The 15,637-nt window shown below is 43.3% G+C and overlaps 1 protein-coding gene across 2 annotated transcripts in view; it reads left to right on the top strand.

The window, feature by feature from the left end:
• Nucleotides 1-213: 213 nt before the first annotated feature.
• Nucleotides 214-15,637, top strand: part of ralbp1 (ralA binding protein 1) — a 56,028-nt gene continuing 40,604 nt past the window's right edge. For both annotated transcript variants that reach the window (XM_059646230.1, XM_048529401.2), the window contains exon 1: nt 214-329. The gene's annotated coding sequence lies outside the window, so the exon portion shown is untranslated. The remainder of the gene's footprint in view (nt 330-15,637) is intronic.

The following is a 15,637-nucleotide window of genomic DNA, read 5'->3' on the forward strand; positions in this document are numbered from 1 at the left end:
GCGCACAGTGGCCCAGCCGGAGCCCGCACGATGACGCCTGCGCAGCGACGCCCGAGCCGGAGCTCGCACGCTGGCGCCTGCGCACAGTGGCCCAGCCGGAGCCCGCACACTGACGCCTGCGCAGCGACGCCCGAGCCGGAGCTCGCACGCTGGCGCTTGCGCAGCGACGCCCGAGCCGGAACTCGCACGCTGGCGCCTGCGCAGCGACGCCGAGCCCTGTGGGCCCCTCCTCTCCCGTCCAGCAGCTGCAGGGCCGCGGCCGGTGGCGGCTTGGTATGTCGCCAAGGATCAGAGCTGCGATTCCTGGATCGGGGCTGCTCTAAGATGAGGTAAAGGTGCAGGATTTATCCTTCATGGAGGCCGGTATTTTTTTCAAATATTGAAGTCCAGAGGTGATGTGAACGGAAGGAGCGAAGACCGTAGATTAGGCCTCGCTGGCATCACCGGCCTTGATTTGGAAAGAAGGCCGTGGCCGGGAGGGAGCAGAAGACCTTGTTGATATAGGATGACTTACCCCGCGGCGATCTTACCCGTACTCCCTTCCCCCAACCCTAGGAGAGGGGCATCCCGATCCCATACAGTTCCCCGGAGCGCTAGCGATACTACTCTGTGGTCCGGGGCGCATTTGTTCCCCTCCCTAGCACCGTGTTATTAATTTCCAGATTAAAACCCCTTCCTATAGAGTCCTCCACCTTATAGCACTCACTATGGCTATCAGCTGCAATCTGGATCCTTTTCTTTACATTTGATGTAACCTTTCCTCCTTCTATCTTCCACCCTAGATACTAAACCAGACTGTTTTAAAGTGGACGGGGGAGAGAAGAGTTTAAATGCACGGTTTTTTTTAACAAATAACCGAACAGAATCCTTGCTATTTACTTCATTTGCACACTGCTGCCGGCTGTTTCACTCGTCTATTTACTTCATAAGTAAAAAGCCAGTTACTCGAAACAGTGTTTTGCAGTTGTGTGTGATGCATGGGGCTGATTTGGGATTCTTGTGATCTGTTTTTCACGCTGCAAATGTAGCTGAAAAATATCTCGTCTTTCCACAGCAGTAAAGAATGAATGACTGACTTGGGGAGGAATGCATTGTTGGTAGAAAAAGAGCCTATTTGACAGTTTCACCGAATATGTAGTGAATTTACTGAAATGTCGCTTCTGACTATTACTGCTGCAGTTCGGTATTGTCAAGTTGGAGTTTGGGGTTAGGATCTTGCAGTCTGTTGAGAGAGTGCCTTGAAATTTATCGTGTTTGGGATCTGAGATGGTATTAGTGCAGTTACTGTTTTGTTGTGTCTCATTAATTGCTAAAAATGAAATGAGTGGCTAAAACAATGGCAGAGTGAGCTCAATCCTAACTAGTTTCACTTAAGATGAGCCTCGACCAGTCTCTGAATGATTTTTGAATTATGTTTTGCTAATGTCCTCAGCACTTCAGGATTTGTTACTTTTTCTATTCAACTAATCTTTTCCAATCACCTTGATTTTTAATGATATATGAAATATGCTTTAGACAAAAATTGTTCTTGTGTGTGATGTTATGATGTGTGTATCAGGCACTATTTTGGAATCTGCTGTGCTAAAGCACTTTAATATTATCACAAGCTGCTACCAGTTGGTTCCTCTGAAGAGTTTGATTCACTTGAATGTTAAGTCTGCTTTGTCACATCGATACTGTCAGACCTGCTGAGTTTCAGTTTTTGTACCATAGATTCCTAACCTGACTGATTTCTGAAACAAACAGAAAATGTCAGAGAAACTCAGCAGGTCTGACAGCATTTGTTGAGAGAGAAACAGAGCTACCATTTTGAACTGGTATGCCATCCGTTATGGCTAATTTTTGATCTTGATTGGTAGAGTGAGCTACATCCCTTTACTCTCTGGTCTGCCCTTTCTAAAACCACCACCTCATTTCTATGCTTCCCCACTGTTAGGTCTTCCAAAACCAAGCCAATTTATAAGAGTACACAGTGATACTCAGCCATGTAAACCTCTCTCCATTGTCTGTAAATTGTCATTGCTTATCTAAGATCCAATATTGGATGAGCAGGAATATTTTTCAATTACTTGGCGAGAAGATTTAAGTCCAGGAGACGGATGTACTTGTGGCCCTAACTGTTCACAATATGTATCATTGATCTGGAGATGTGGACCAAATGTGATATTTCTAAATTTTCAGAGGATACAAAGTTACGTGGGAATATATGTTATGAGGAAGATGTAAAACAGCTTCAGGAGGACTTGCACAGTGAATGGTCAAGAACATGGCAAATGAAAGATAATGTGGAAAAATATGAAGTTATCCAGTTTGGTAGGGAAACCAGCTGTGCAGAATTTAAAAGGTAAGTATTTGGAAAGTGTGGATGTAGAAAGGCTCACCAGATTTGTTCCCAGGATTGTGGAACTGTCCTGTGAAGGGAAATTGAGAAACAGCCTGTATTCTCTAATTTCAAAAAGGGAGATTTGAAATTTGAAATTTGTAACATAGCTAAAGGGATAAACAGTGTCAGTGCACTAAGATGTTTCCCTGGCTGGAGAATCCAGAGTCAGATGGCAGAATTTAAAAAAAAAAGGGGATGCCACTTAGATCCAAGATGAAATTTTTTTAAACTCAATGTTGTTGAATTACAGCAGTACATACTGTTGCCATTGTGTGTCAGTGATGAAAGGATTGAGTATTGAAGATGTTGAATCTGGTGCCATTTGAACAGAATGCTGTCTGAGAATCAAGGATTCTAACTCTTGCTTTCAAATCTATCCATAGCTTGGTCTGTCTTCCTATCTAATCCTATCTAATCTTTCTGTCCTAAAACCTAACTGTACTTTGTTTTAATTAAATCACTTGAACATTGGTGGCTGGGCTTCATCTCCCTAGATTTTAAGTTCTGGAATTCCCATTCCAAACTTGTTTGGCTCTCTACCTTATTTTCTTTTTAAACCTGTGTGTTTGACCAAGCCTTTGGCTATTTGCCTTAATAGCTCCCTGCATGGCTTAAGTGTCACAGTTTGTTTTAGAATGTCTATTGGATGCATGTTGAGATGTTTTATTCAGTGAAAGATGCTATGTAAATTCACTTTAACAAAAAGTTCCTGGAATGGGGCATTTTTGGATAGGTCAGCATTTATTGCCTAGGAACTGACTGGCTTGCTGGACCAATTTAGAGGGTAGTTAAGAGTCAATCATATTGCTGTGGGTCTCGAGTCATACGTTGGTTAGATTAGGAACAAAAACAGAAGTTGCTGGAAAAGCTCAGCAGGCCTGGCAGCATCTGTGAAGAAAAAGTCAGAGTTAACATTTGAGTGTTTTCTTCATAAATGCTGCTGAGCTTTTCCAGCAACTGCTGTTTTTGTTCCTGATTTACAGCATCCGCAGTTCTCTTGGATTTATTTTTTGGTTAGCACAGGAGAATTTATTCCCTAAAGAGCATTATTGGATCAGATAGGCTTTTACAACGGTCACCATTGGCTACGTGATTGCAGTTAGGCTAACTTTTTTTAATTCCCAGAGTTTGGCTGAACTCTCATTTCACTATCCTCCATTATATAGAACATAGAACAGTACAGCACAGAACAGGCCCTTCAGCCCACGATGTTGTGCCGACCATTGATCCTCATGTATGCACCCTCAAATTTCTGTGACCATATGCATGTCCAGCAGTCTCTTAAATGACCCCAATGACCTTGCTTCCACAACTGCTGCTGGCAACGCATTCCATGCTCTCACAACTCTCTGTAAAGAACCCGCCTCTGACATCCCCTCTATACTTTCCTCCATCCAGCTTAAAACTATGACCCCTCGTGTTAGCCATTTCTGCCCTGGGAAATAGTCTCTGGCTATCAACTCTATCTATGCCTCTCATTATCTTGTATACCTCAATTAGGTCCCCTCTCCTCCTCCTTTTCTCCAATGAAAAGAGACCGAGCTCAGTCAACCTCTCTTCATAAGATAAGCCCTCCAGTCCAGGCAGCATCCTGGTAAACCTCCTCTGAACCCTCTCCAAAGCATCCACATCTTTCCTATAATAGGGCGACCAGAACTGGACGCAGTATTCCAAGTGCGGTCTAACCAAAGTTTTATAGAGCTGCAACAAGATCTCACGACTCTTAAACTCAATGCCCCTGTTAATGAAAGCCAAAACACCATATGCTTTCTTAACAACCCTGTCCACTTGGGTGGCCATTTTAAGGGATCTATGTATCTGCACACCAAGATCCCTCTGTTCCTCCACACTGCCAAGAATCCTATCCTTAATCCTGTACTCAGCTTTCAAATTCGACCTTCCAAAATGCATCACCTCACATTTATCCAGGTTGAACTCCATCTGCCACCTCTCAGCCCATCTCTGCATCCCGTCAATGTCCCACTGCAGCCTACAACAGCCCCATTTGTGGGATTTAAACCGATCTGTCCAGCACTTTAGGGCCTGGGGTTGTGAAATCCTAGTCCAGTGACATTACCGCTATTCCATTACCTCCCCTTGTTGGGCTCTCTTTCCTTCATTGCTGGTTGGTCTTTTTTAAAAAGAATTTGCAAAGGGCAGTTTCTATTTGCATCTCAAGAGTAAAGAGACAGTGACCTGCCCATGCTGAAATACAGCACAGTCTTTAAGTAATCAACCTTGCATCAACCTGGAGCTAGGAATTGAACTTCAGTTACATTGTAGTTATTTGAAGGCCAACTTCCACTGGAGATAAATTTTGTCTCTTGTTTTATGAATGGTCATTTTTATACTGCGGTCAGGATTGCTGAATACATTGGATTATAATCTAAAATAATCTGAGTTGTCGTCAAATGAAGCCTGACATGGACTGTAAGTTTTCATGGCTCAATAAACTGGCACATTGAATAGTGGGATGTCATGTAGGCTGGTATTGGCACTATAGACCCAGTAGTTTTTGTCCAACTTGGTCAGCATTGGTTACTGCTTACATTTGTCCTAATTCCTTGCATTATGGCCAGTTGAGAATGTGGGTAGGTTGAATTGTGGGGTATTTTTGGGAAGTTTTGAGTAATAGCCAATTACTGGTTTAGAAACCACAGGGGCCTGACGTGGTTAGACTTTGGGCTGTCTTTGAGCTGACTGCATGAATAAATGTTGCGGTGTTGGTCAAGTGATGTCTGATTTTCTCAAACTTCCTCTTTGTTGTGATGAGATTCTAAATTTTGTCTCCGGGAGGAAAATTGTTTTTAATTTATTCATGGGAGGAAGGAGTTGCTGGCCAGGCAGCATTTATTGCCCATCCCAAATTGTCCAGAAGGCAGTTAAGAGTCAACCACTTTGCTGTGGGTCTGGAGTCACGTGCAGGCCAGACCAGGTAAGGATGTCAGTTTCCTTCCCTAAAGTACACTAGTGAACTAGATGGATGTGTCCAGCAGTAGGCAATGGATTCATTGTCATCATTAGACTATTAATTCCAATTTTTTATTGAATTCAAATTCCACCTTCTACTATGGCAGGATTCGAACCCAGGTCCTGGAACATTATCTGAATTTCTGGATTAACAGATGAGCAATAATACCACTAGGCTATTGCCTACTCTAGAATTGTTGTGAGTCAAGTTTTGCAAATGGAAACAACAGAAAAGTCTTGATTAGGCTGTCCTCTGTCTCTCAGGTGACCCTGTGCTGTTCAGGTGGAGGATCCAATGAGTTCTCACTTGGCCTGGGTAAATGCTTTCAGGGCTCTAAAATCAATAAGAGTGTACTGAAGGTGACAAACGAATGAGTTGCTGGATTTGTTGTATGCAGCTATAGTTGTATTCGGAAATAGGATCAGACCATAAATCCCTCCAACTGTTCAATGAGATTGTGGTGAATAAGCAACCTAATTCATTTTACCTACCTTTGCCTGCATATCTCTTAATACCTCTAGCTATTTTGAATACTTTGTTTAAATCTCCCCTTAATCTTCCAAGTTCCTCCTAAATGCAACCTAGTTTATTTAACCTCTTTTTGTAGTTTAACATTCTGGTAAGCCTATGCTATAATTCTTCCAAGTCTCACCCTCGAGCAAGACTAAGGGACTGTTTGAACCTTCTGAAGGGCTGTGCTCAAGTATGCTGTCTGATGGGAAGCAATAGCCTGAATCAGTGTCAGAATGTTCTCACAAAATGTCCCCAGTAAACTATGACTCTTGTTAACAATTAAACTACATTATAAGCAAAGTGAGGTCACTGTATCACTCAGAATATAATCTATATTAGGTAGCGGGTGCACAAATTACAAAATTACAATGCAGGTCAATAAGACTGTAACAAAATCAAACAAAATGCTAGGGTTTGCTTTTAAAGGGATAGGAAAGAAAAGTAGAAAAACTTTGCAAAGCCTGCATCAAACCTTGGTTAGGTCACGAACAGAGTACTGTACTGTTTTCAATTCTGGTCATCATATTTTAAAAAGAATGTTAAGGCACTACAGTGGCTATAGCAAAGATTTACAAGGGTAGTGCCAGAATTGAAATATACATATCAAGAATGGGAGAACTAGTCAGGTGTCTTTCTCTTGAAAAAGAGAAGGGTGACCTAATTTATAATTATGAGATGTTTTAATATCCTGGACATGATGAATCTGCTTGTGGGTTTAAAGCAAAACCAGAAGTCACTGTTAAGAGATACTCTCAAAGAAGTAGGGAATTCGTAGGAAACCTCTTTATTCAGAGAGATACAAAGTTGTTACTGAAGAAAGTGGTTGAAGAAAACCCTATTGGTGCATTTAAGGGGAACTTGTATAAGCATAAGGAGAAGGGAACAGAGATTTATTCTGACAGATAAGAAACTGTGGGAGGACGCCCAAGGGGAACATGAACACTAGCCGGTTAGTTGGTCCAAATGGCTTGTTTCTTCACAATACATTCTATGTAGTACATGACAATTTTTTCTAAATATAGAACTATAACTTGCTTTATGTTTGAAGTTGCAAACATTACTGCAAAAGAGTCACTGGTAAACATTATTTCCTGATTTGAAAAATAAGCTAGTCTGCTAGGATGAAGAGTGCTGTTGAATACTTTGTTGGAGAAAGGTCCCTATGGCGTAATGTTAACTCCCAAGGAGATCATCCACTTGGTATGATTATTATTTTGCTGGTGCTAATCTATTCCAGAAGAGTGTCGGGAGGAATTAGTCTATGGAATAATCTATAGAAGGACTGCTCAAAGTTTGCCCTTTGGATTTATATTGTGTCAATGCTTTGTACCCCCTAGTTTGTAAGTACCTAGTAATTTTAAACTTAGAATAGTTTGTACTGTAGGTATAATTCTGTAGACCTGGATGACCTTGTGCATCAGCAACTGAAGGTAAGCATGGAGGTGCAGTAAGCGGTCAAGAAAGCTAACAATATGTTGCCTTCATAGAGAGAGGATTTGACTGTGGGAACAGGGATGTCATGCTGTAGTTACGCAGCACCTTGGTGTGATTATACCTGGAATATTGTGTGCAGTTTTAGTCTCCTTTCTGAAGAAGGACATTCATGCTGCAGATGGATTGCAGCAAAAGTTTACCAGACTGATCTCTGGAATTCCAGGGTTAGAGATTGAATTGGTTATGATGACATTTACTGGAGTTCAGAAGAATTGGGGTAATCTCATATAAATGTATAAAATTCTAATAGGACTAGATATGGAAGATTTGGAAAGGATGTTCTCCATGACAGCAGGGTGCAAATCCATGAATTCCAACAGTTTGGGGTAAACCATTTGGAGAAAATGTGGTGAAATTTCTTCACCCAGACAGTGATGAGCTTGTGGAATTTACAACTGCAGAAAGCAGTTGAGGCCAAAACATTTTATGATTTCAAGAAGGAGTTATACAGCATGGAAACAGACCCTTTGGTGCAACTCATTCATGCCAACCAAGTTTCCCAAACTAGACTAGTCTTACTTGCCTGCATTTGGCCCATATCCGTTTAACCCTTTCCTATTCATGTACCTGTCCAAATGTCCTTTAAATGTTGTGACTGTACCTACATCTGTAACTAGGAATGCTGCGGTGAGTAACTTGCCTCCTGACTTCTCAAAGCCCGACCGCCATCTATAAGCCACAAGTCAGGAGTGTGATGGAATACTCCCCACTTGCCTGGATGAGTGCAGTCTCGACAACACTCAGGCTTGACACCGTCCGGTCAAGGCAGCCTCCTTGATTGGCCCTGACATCCACCAGCGACACTCAGTAGCAGCAGCGTGTACTATCTACAAGATGCACTGCAGAAATTCACCAAAGATCCTCAGACAGCACCTTCCAAACGTGTGACCACTTCCATCTAGAAGGATAAGGGCATTATTCATATGGGAACACCACTACCTCCAAGTTACTTACCATCATGACTTGGAAATATGCCGCTGTTCCTTTTCTGTTGCTGGGTCAAAATCCTGGAATTCCTTCCCTAATAGCATTGTGGTCAACCCACAGCAGGAGGACTGCAGCAGTTCAAGAAGGCAACTCACCACCACCTTCTTAAGGGCAGTTAGGGATGGGCAAGAGATGCTGGCTAGCCACCAATGCCCACATCCCACAAACTAATAGAAAAAAAAACTTCTCGTAGTTCATTCCAAATATGAACCACCCTCTATATGGAAAAAGTTTCCCCTGAGGTCCCTTTCTAAACCTTTCTCATCTCATCTTAAAAATGTCCTCTGGTTGTTTGAACTGCCCTACCCACGTGAAAAGACCTTTGCTGTTCACTTTATCTATGCCCTTCATGATTTCAAAAGCTCCTGTAAGATCACCCTTCAACCTCCACTGCTCCAGTGAAAAAAGACCCAGCCTATCCAGCCTTTCCTTATAACACAAACCTTGCAGTCTTGTCAACATCCTTGTAATCTCTTCTGAACCCTCTCCAATTTAATAATATCCTTTCTATAGCAGAGCGACCAGAACTGTGCACAGTACTCCAAAAATGTCATGTCGTGGACAACTTCAGTATGATGTCCCAACTCCTAAATTTGGTTGCAGTACTTGGGGCTAAACGGATCCAAGGATCTGGGAGTAAGTGTGAACAGACCATTGAGTTGGATGATCAGTCATGATCATACTGAATAGTGTAGCAGGTTTTAAGGGCCAAATGGCATTCTCCCCTCCTATTGTCTGTTTCTATGTATGATTCCATGCAAAAAGTGTCAGCAATGGCTTAAAAGGAAGCACTGTTGTGTGAGTCGGCATTTTGTGATTTCAGCTCCCACTCTGGAGACTCAAGTACAGTGTTTTTTTCCTCAGCTGATACTACAACGGAGTGCTGAGAGAGCAAAGAGACTGGGGCTTGTTTCTTGAGAAAAGAAGACTGAGCAGTCACACGATGGATGTCTAGAACATATGCTTTAAAGGACCTGTCTCTGTGCTATAGTTGTAACAGTGCAGTTTTTAGTAATTAATAACAAACTGGGAGGAAGAGAAATTGATTAAACAACTTTTTTTAATAGTTAGCAAGTTCTTTTGAGTTAATTATGAACATAAGAACAGGAGTAGGCCATTTAACTGCTGAAGCCTGTGCCAGCATTAGAGTAGAACTGTCGCCAATCTGTATCCTTTCTTCTGTGTTCGTTACAAACCATAGTCCTGATATTGATCTCAGTTTTGAAATTCACTTGACCTTCTGGTAACAGTTTTTTTTGAGGAAGTGAATGACAGACTTTTGATTACTTAAGAGAAGTGTTTCCTGCCATCATTCCTGAACAGCTGAGCATTTAAACAATTTTTAATGGTCATTTCCTTTTATTCTGGACCCCTATACCAAAGAAGATAGTTTATTGCACTGCTCTTACAATTCCTTTAATCAACTTAAAACCTCAATAATATCAGCTGTAAATCCCTGATACTCTAGGAGCATGTGCTAAGTCTATGGGCTTTCCACATAAGACCATAAGACATAGGAGTGGAAGTAAGACCATTCGGCCCATCAGGTCCACTCCGCCATTTAAATCATGGCTGATGGACATTTCAACACCACTTCCCTGCACTCTCCCCATAGCCCTTGATTCCTTTTGAGATCAAGAATTTGTCAATCTCTGCCTTGAAGGCATCCAACGTCCCAGCCTCCACTGCACTCTGCGGCAATGAATTCCACAAGCTCACCACTCTCTGGCTGAAGAAATGTCGTCTCATTTCAGTTTTAAATTTACCCCCTCTAATTTTAAGGCTGTGCCCACGGGTCCTAGTCTCCCCGCCTAACGGAAACAACTTCCTAGCGTCCACCCCTTCTAAACCATCCATTATCTTGTAAGTTTCTATTAGATCTCCCCTCAACCTTCTAAACTCTCATGAGTACAATCCCAGGATCCTTAGCCGTTCATCATATGTTAAACCTACCATTCCAGGGATCATCCGTGTGAATCTCCGCTGGACATGCTCCAGGGCTAGTATGTCTTTCCTGAGGTGTGGGGCCCAAAATTGGACACAGTATTCTAAATGGGGCCTAACTAGAGCTTTATAAAGCCTCAGAAGCACTTCGCTGCTTTTATATTCCAACCCTCTTGAGATAAACGGCAACATTACATTCGCTTTCTTAATTACGGACTCTACCTGCAAGTCAACCTTTAGAGAATCCTGGACCAACACTCGCAGATCCCTTTGCACTTCTGATTTGCGAATTTTCTCACCGTTTAGAAAATAGCCCATGCCTGTATTCTTTTTTCCCCAAAGTGCAAAACCTCACATTTACTCACATTGAATTTCATCTGCCATTTCCTGGACCACTCTCCTAAACTGTCCAAATCTTTCTGCAGCTTCCCCACCTCCTCAGTACTACCTGCCTGTCCACCTATCTTCGTATCATTGGCAAACTTCGCCAGAATGCCCCCAGTCCCTTCATCCAGATCATTAATATATAAGGTGAACAGCTGCGGTCCCAACACTGAACCCTGCGAGACACCACTCGTCACCGGTTGCCATTCCGAAAAGGTTTTGGGATGCAGTGGGGGGAGGGGATGAGCTGGGCTGGTTGTGTGATGCAGTGGGGGGGAGGGACGAACTGGGCTGGTTTTGGGATGCAGTGGGGCAAGGGGAGATTTTGAAGCTGGTGAAGTCCACATTGATACTATTGGGCTGCAGGGTTCCCAAGCGGAATATGAGTTGCATCCCAACTGTCTGCGTTCTGTCAGACAGCCAATCCTCAATCCAAGCCAGTAGCTCACCTCGAACACCATGAGCCCTCACCTTGCTCAGCAGCCTCCCATGAGGCACTGTAGCAAAGGCCTTAACACAATCTTAACCCTTTTAGAATGAGTATTTATATCCACCCAGTAGAAGCAAACAGTTGCCTGCAATGATATCATTAACCTTTGTGGCTCGAGATTAGTCCTATTTCACATTGTATCATCCAAATTATCATCATTGAGCAGTCATTATAATTTTTAGGCTTCGAAATTAGGTCACATTGTGAAAATATTTGGTAAGTGCTGATATGAATCCTTTACCCCTTGAGGCTAAACAGGAATGTTGTCACTTTTCCTGTATAAAATGAACTTCTAATCTGTGCCAATAGTGAGATTGCTTGTTTCCATTTCTGACGTTGCTTTACTGTATCCCTACCAAATGCCTTTATTACTTCTAGATTGGACTATTCTTGCACACTTTCATGTTTTGAGACCATCCAAAGCACTGGTGCCTTTGTCCAAACTTGCACCAAGTTATGTTCACAAATCAACTCTTTACTTACTAATCTACATTGGCCTCTGGTCAAGGTCCTTGTTACTTCTTGTTTGTTTTCACATTCCTCCATGGCCTTGTCCAACTTTACCTCTTGCACTACAGTCTCCTGAGTTGTGTGTATTCCTTCAGTTTTAGCCTCTTAAGCAACTCATCTTTGACATTCATTATCTTACTTGCCAAGGTCCGAGGCTGTAGAGCTCACTCCTAACATGTCTCCTTCTCTCTTAGCTTGCTTTTCTCTTTCCAGACACACAAAATCTACCTCTTTGATCAAACCTAAGATTGTATCAGAGATAATGGGAACTGCAGATGCTGGAGAATCCAAGATAATAGAGTGTGGAGCTGGATGAACACAGCAGGCCAAGCAGCATCTCAGGAACACAAAAGCTGATGTTTCGGGCCTGGACCCTTCTTCAGAGAGGGGGATGGGGAGAGGGTTCTGGAATAAATAGGGAGAGAGGGGGAGGCGGACCGAAGATGGAGAGAAAATAAGATAGGTGGAGAGAAGAGGAGAGGTGGAGAGGTAGGGAGGGGATAGGTCAGTCCAGGGAAGATGGACGGGTCAAGGAGGTGGGATGAGGTTAGTAGGTAGGAAATGGAGGTGCGGCTTGAGGTGGGAGAAGGGATGGGTGAGAGGAAGAACAGGTTAGGGCGGCAGAGACAGGCTGGGTTGGTTTTGGGATGCAGTGGGGGGAGGGGATGAGCTGGGCTGGTTGTGTGATGCAGTGGGGGGGAGGGACGAACTGGGCTGGTTTTGGGGTGCGATGGGGGAAGGGAAGATCTTGAAGCTGGTGAAGTCCACATTGATACTATTGGGCTGCAGGGTTCCCAAGCGGAATATGAGTTGCTGTTCCTGAAACCTTTGGGTGGCATCATTGTGGAACTGCAGGAGGCCCATGATGGACATGTCATCTAAAGAATGGGAGGGGGAGTTGAAATGGTTCACGACTGGGAGGTGCAGTTGTTTATTGCGAACTGAGCGGAGGTGTTCTGCAAAACGGTCCCCAAGCCTCCGCTTGGTTTCCCCAATGTAGAGGAAGCCACAGCGGGTACAATGGATACAGTATACCACATTGGCAGATGTGCAGGTGAACCTCTGCTTAATATGGAAAGTCATCTTGGGGCCTGGGATTGGGGTGAGGGAGGAGGTTTAGGGGCAAGTGTAGCACTTCCTGCGGTTGCAGGGGAAGGTGCTGGGTGTGGTGGGGTTGGAGGAGAGTGTGGAGCAAACAAGGGAGTCACGGAGAGTGCAGTCTCTCTGGAACGCAGACAAGGGTGGGAATGGAAAAATGTCTTGGGTGGTGGGGTCGGATTGTAGATGGCGGAAGTGTCGGAGGATGATGTGTTGTATCCGGAGGTTGGTGGGGTGGTGTCTGAGAATGAGGGGGATCCTCTGGGGGTGGTTGTGGCGGGGGTGCATCCCAAAACCAGCCCAGTTCGTCCCCTCCCCCCACTGCATCACACAACCAGCCCAGCTCATCCCCTCCCCACTGCATCCCAAAACCAACCCAGCCTGTCTCTGCCTCCCTAACCTGTTCTTCCTCTCACCCATCCCTTTCTCCCACCTCAAGCCGCACCTCCATTTCCTACCTACTAAACTCATCCCACCTCCTTGACCTGTCCGTCTTCCCTGGACTGACCTATCCCCTCCCTACCTCCCCACATATACTCTCCTCCCCACCTATACTCTCCTCTCCACCTATCTTCTTTTCTCTCCATCTTCGGTCCGCCTCCCCCTCTCTCCCTATTTATTCCAGAACCCTCTCCCCATCCCCCTCTCTGATGAATGGTCTAGGCCCGAAACGTCAGGTTTTGTGTTCCTGAGATGCTGCTTGGCCTGCTGTGTTCATCCAGCTTCACACTCTTATCTTTGATCAAACCTTTTTGTTTTGTTTGAACCTACCTGGACAGTTCCTTATGTGGCTTGGTGTCAAAATTTGCTCCAGAATATTTTTGTGAAGCACCTTGAGATATTAGACTACATTAAAGTTATAAATGATTACAAGTTCTGGGTGAATACACATACCACCCTCTTCCAAAAGCATCATGTTGTTAATGAGATGCAGAACAGACTGTATTATTCCTGAGACAGACTCACCACAGGTCTATCCAACTCTCATTTAAAACTCATTTTTAATATGCCTGCCTCCTTAAGGCAAAGGCTAACGTTCATTAGCCATGACCTTACTTTTATTTTCCAGCTGTTTCTGAGTAATGGAGTTATTTTGCAAACTGATGTAGTGAAACAACATGTCTTAATCAACACATATACATATTGTACAAAATAGCATCTTAACTCGACATAAAACAAATTACATTCTTCATTGCAATCTAATAAGTTTCTAAGATTTGACTTGTGTTAGTGAGTGTATCAGTGATTGGGTTTGATTCATTTTCTGACTGAGGTAGTCTTGGAACCCAAAACCTGGTACTGTTTCTGACGGTGGATGGCAAACCACAACTGACAAAACAAAACTGCAAGGGGTAATCGGAACTGCAGATGCTGGAGAATCCAAGATAACAAAGTGTGGAGCTGGATGAACACAGCAGATCAAGCAGCATCTTAGGAGCCTGAAACGTCAGCTTTTGTGCTCCTAAGATGCTGCTTGGCCTGCTGTGTTCATCCAGCTTCACACTTTATTATCTTGGATTCTCCAGCATCTGCAGTTCCCATTATTTCTTGTACTCTGTTGATGTTCTTCATAGCTTGTTGTTTTTCTGTTTATGGCACAGGCTCTCAAATTAACATGAAAAGTGGAAACTCAGACATATATTTTGTGGCTCTGCAGCTTTTCTCAGGTCATATCTGTTCAGATATTTTATTGAGGAATTTAGGTTAAAAAATTGTGGAACTAATTTTTGGAAAAAAGTAGTAAACTATCTTATTGTTACATCTTCTAACTGCTCCTGCTGAGAGATTTACTGCCATGGAATGCCACACTCCTGCCTTGCATGACCTTCACTGTAGGATTGTAGCTCATTTGAAACAACTCTGTGAAATTTGGCATTCAACTACAGCTAGGTTAACCAGTTAGAGGCTAGTTGCCTCTTTGGATAGGGTCTTTTGGTTTGGTCAGTGGTCAAGGATGGGAAGGTGTGACAGAGTGAAACAGGTAAGAGGAGCCAAAAGTCTCTGCAATTGTCCAATAAGATTGAAGCTGTCTCAGCGTATTTGGATTAGAGTGGGGCTGAGATGCAAACTGACCAGTGCACTGTGGCACTGGAAACCATTCAACTTTTTTGAGCAACAAGGATGTGTAGCAGTAGTAGAGGGGAAATTATAATGAGAGGGGTTTGACACTGTTCTCTGCAATGAAGAGCCGGTAGTGATGCCTTCCTGTGTTAGGGTTCAGAACATCTGTTCAGGGCTGGCTAGGCATTTCAAGTGTATGCATGAGGATTCAGTGGTTGTGGTCTGCTCAAATTGCAAAGACATAGGTAGAATTAGGGAAGTGGCCCGCATACAGAGAAGCCAGGCACCACATTAAAAAGCAAAACACCAAAGGTCATAATCTTTGGATTATTAACTAAACTTTGAGGAAATTGTCATAGTATATGTAAAATTGGAGAGAAAAAAAAGTGGCTGAAACACTTGTGTAGCGTAAGATGATTCCAGTTCATAAGCTGCTGGCCCCAGTACTGGGAAAATGGGTGTGTTAATACTTGGGTGGTCTACATCCAAACAAAATGCATAACTAGGGAATGAGAGAGAGTTTTAAATTAAATAGGTGGTGAAGGAATCAATTGTAGAAAGATGTGGCATATCAAAGAGGAAAGACAAAAGTTAAGAGAAAAACGGTAATATGGCAAATGAGGTGCAACGAATCACAGGAAAGCGGTAAAAAGAAAAACCTAGGAATACAACAACAGTTGAGAATAACTGTTACGAGGTTCACAGAAAGACACATTTTGCCAACGATTTCACCTTGTACTTCACAGGATATTTCTCGTGATTACAAATTCAAGGGGAAATCCACATTTATATTGAGTGAGGA

Source organism: Stegostoma tigrinum, chromosome 5 (assembly GCF_030684315.1).
Source record: "Stegostoma tigrinum isolate sSteTig4 chromosome 5, sSteTig4.hap1, whole genome shotgun sequence".
In the NCBI taxonomy this organism is placed as follows: Eukaryota; Metazoa; Chordata; class Chondrichthyes; order Orectolobiformes; family Stegostomatidae; genus Stegostoma; species Stegostoma tigrinum.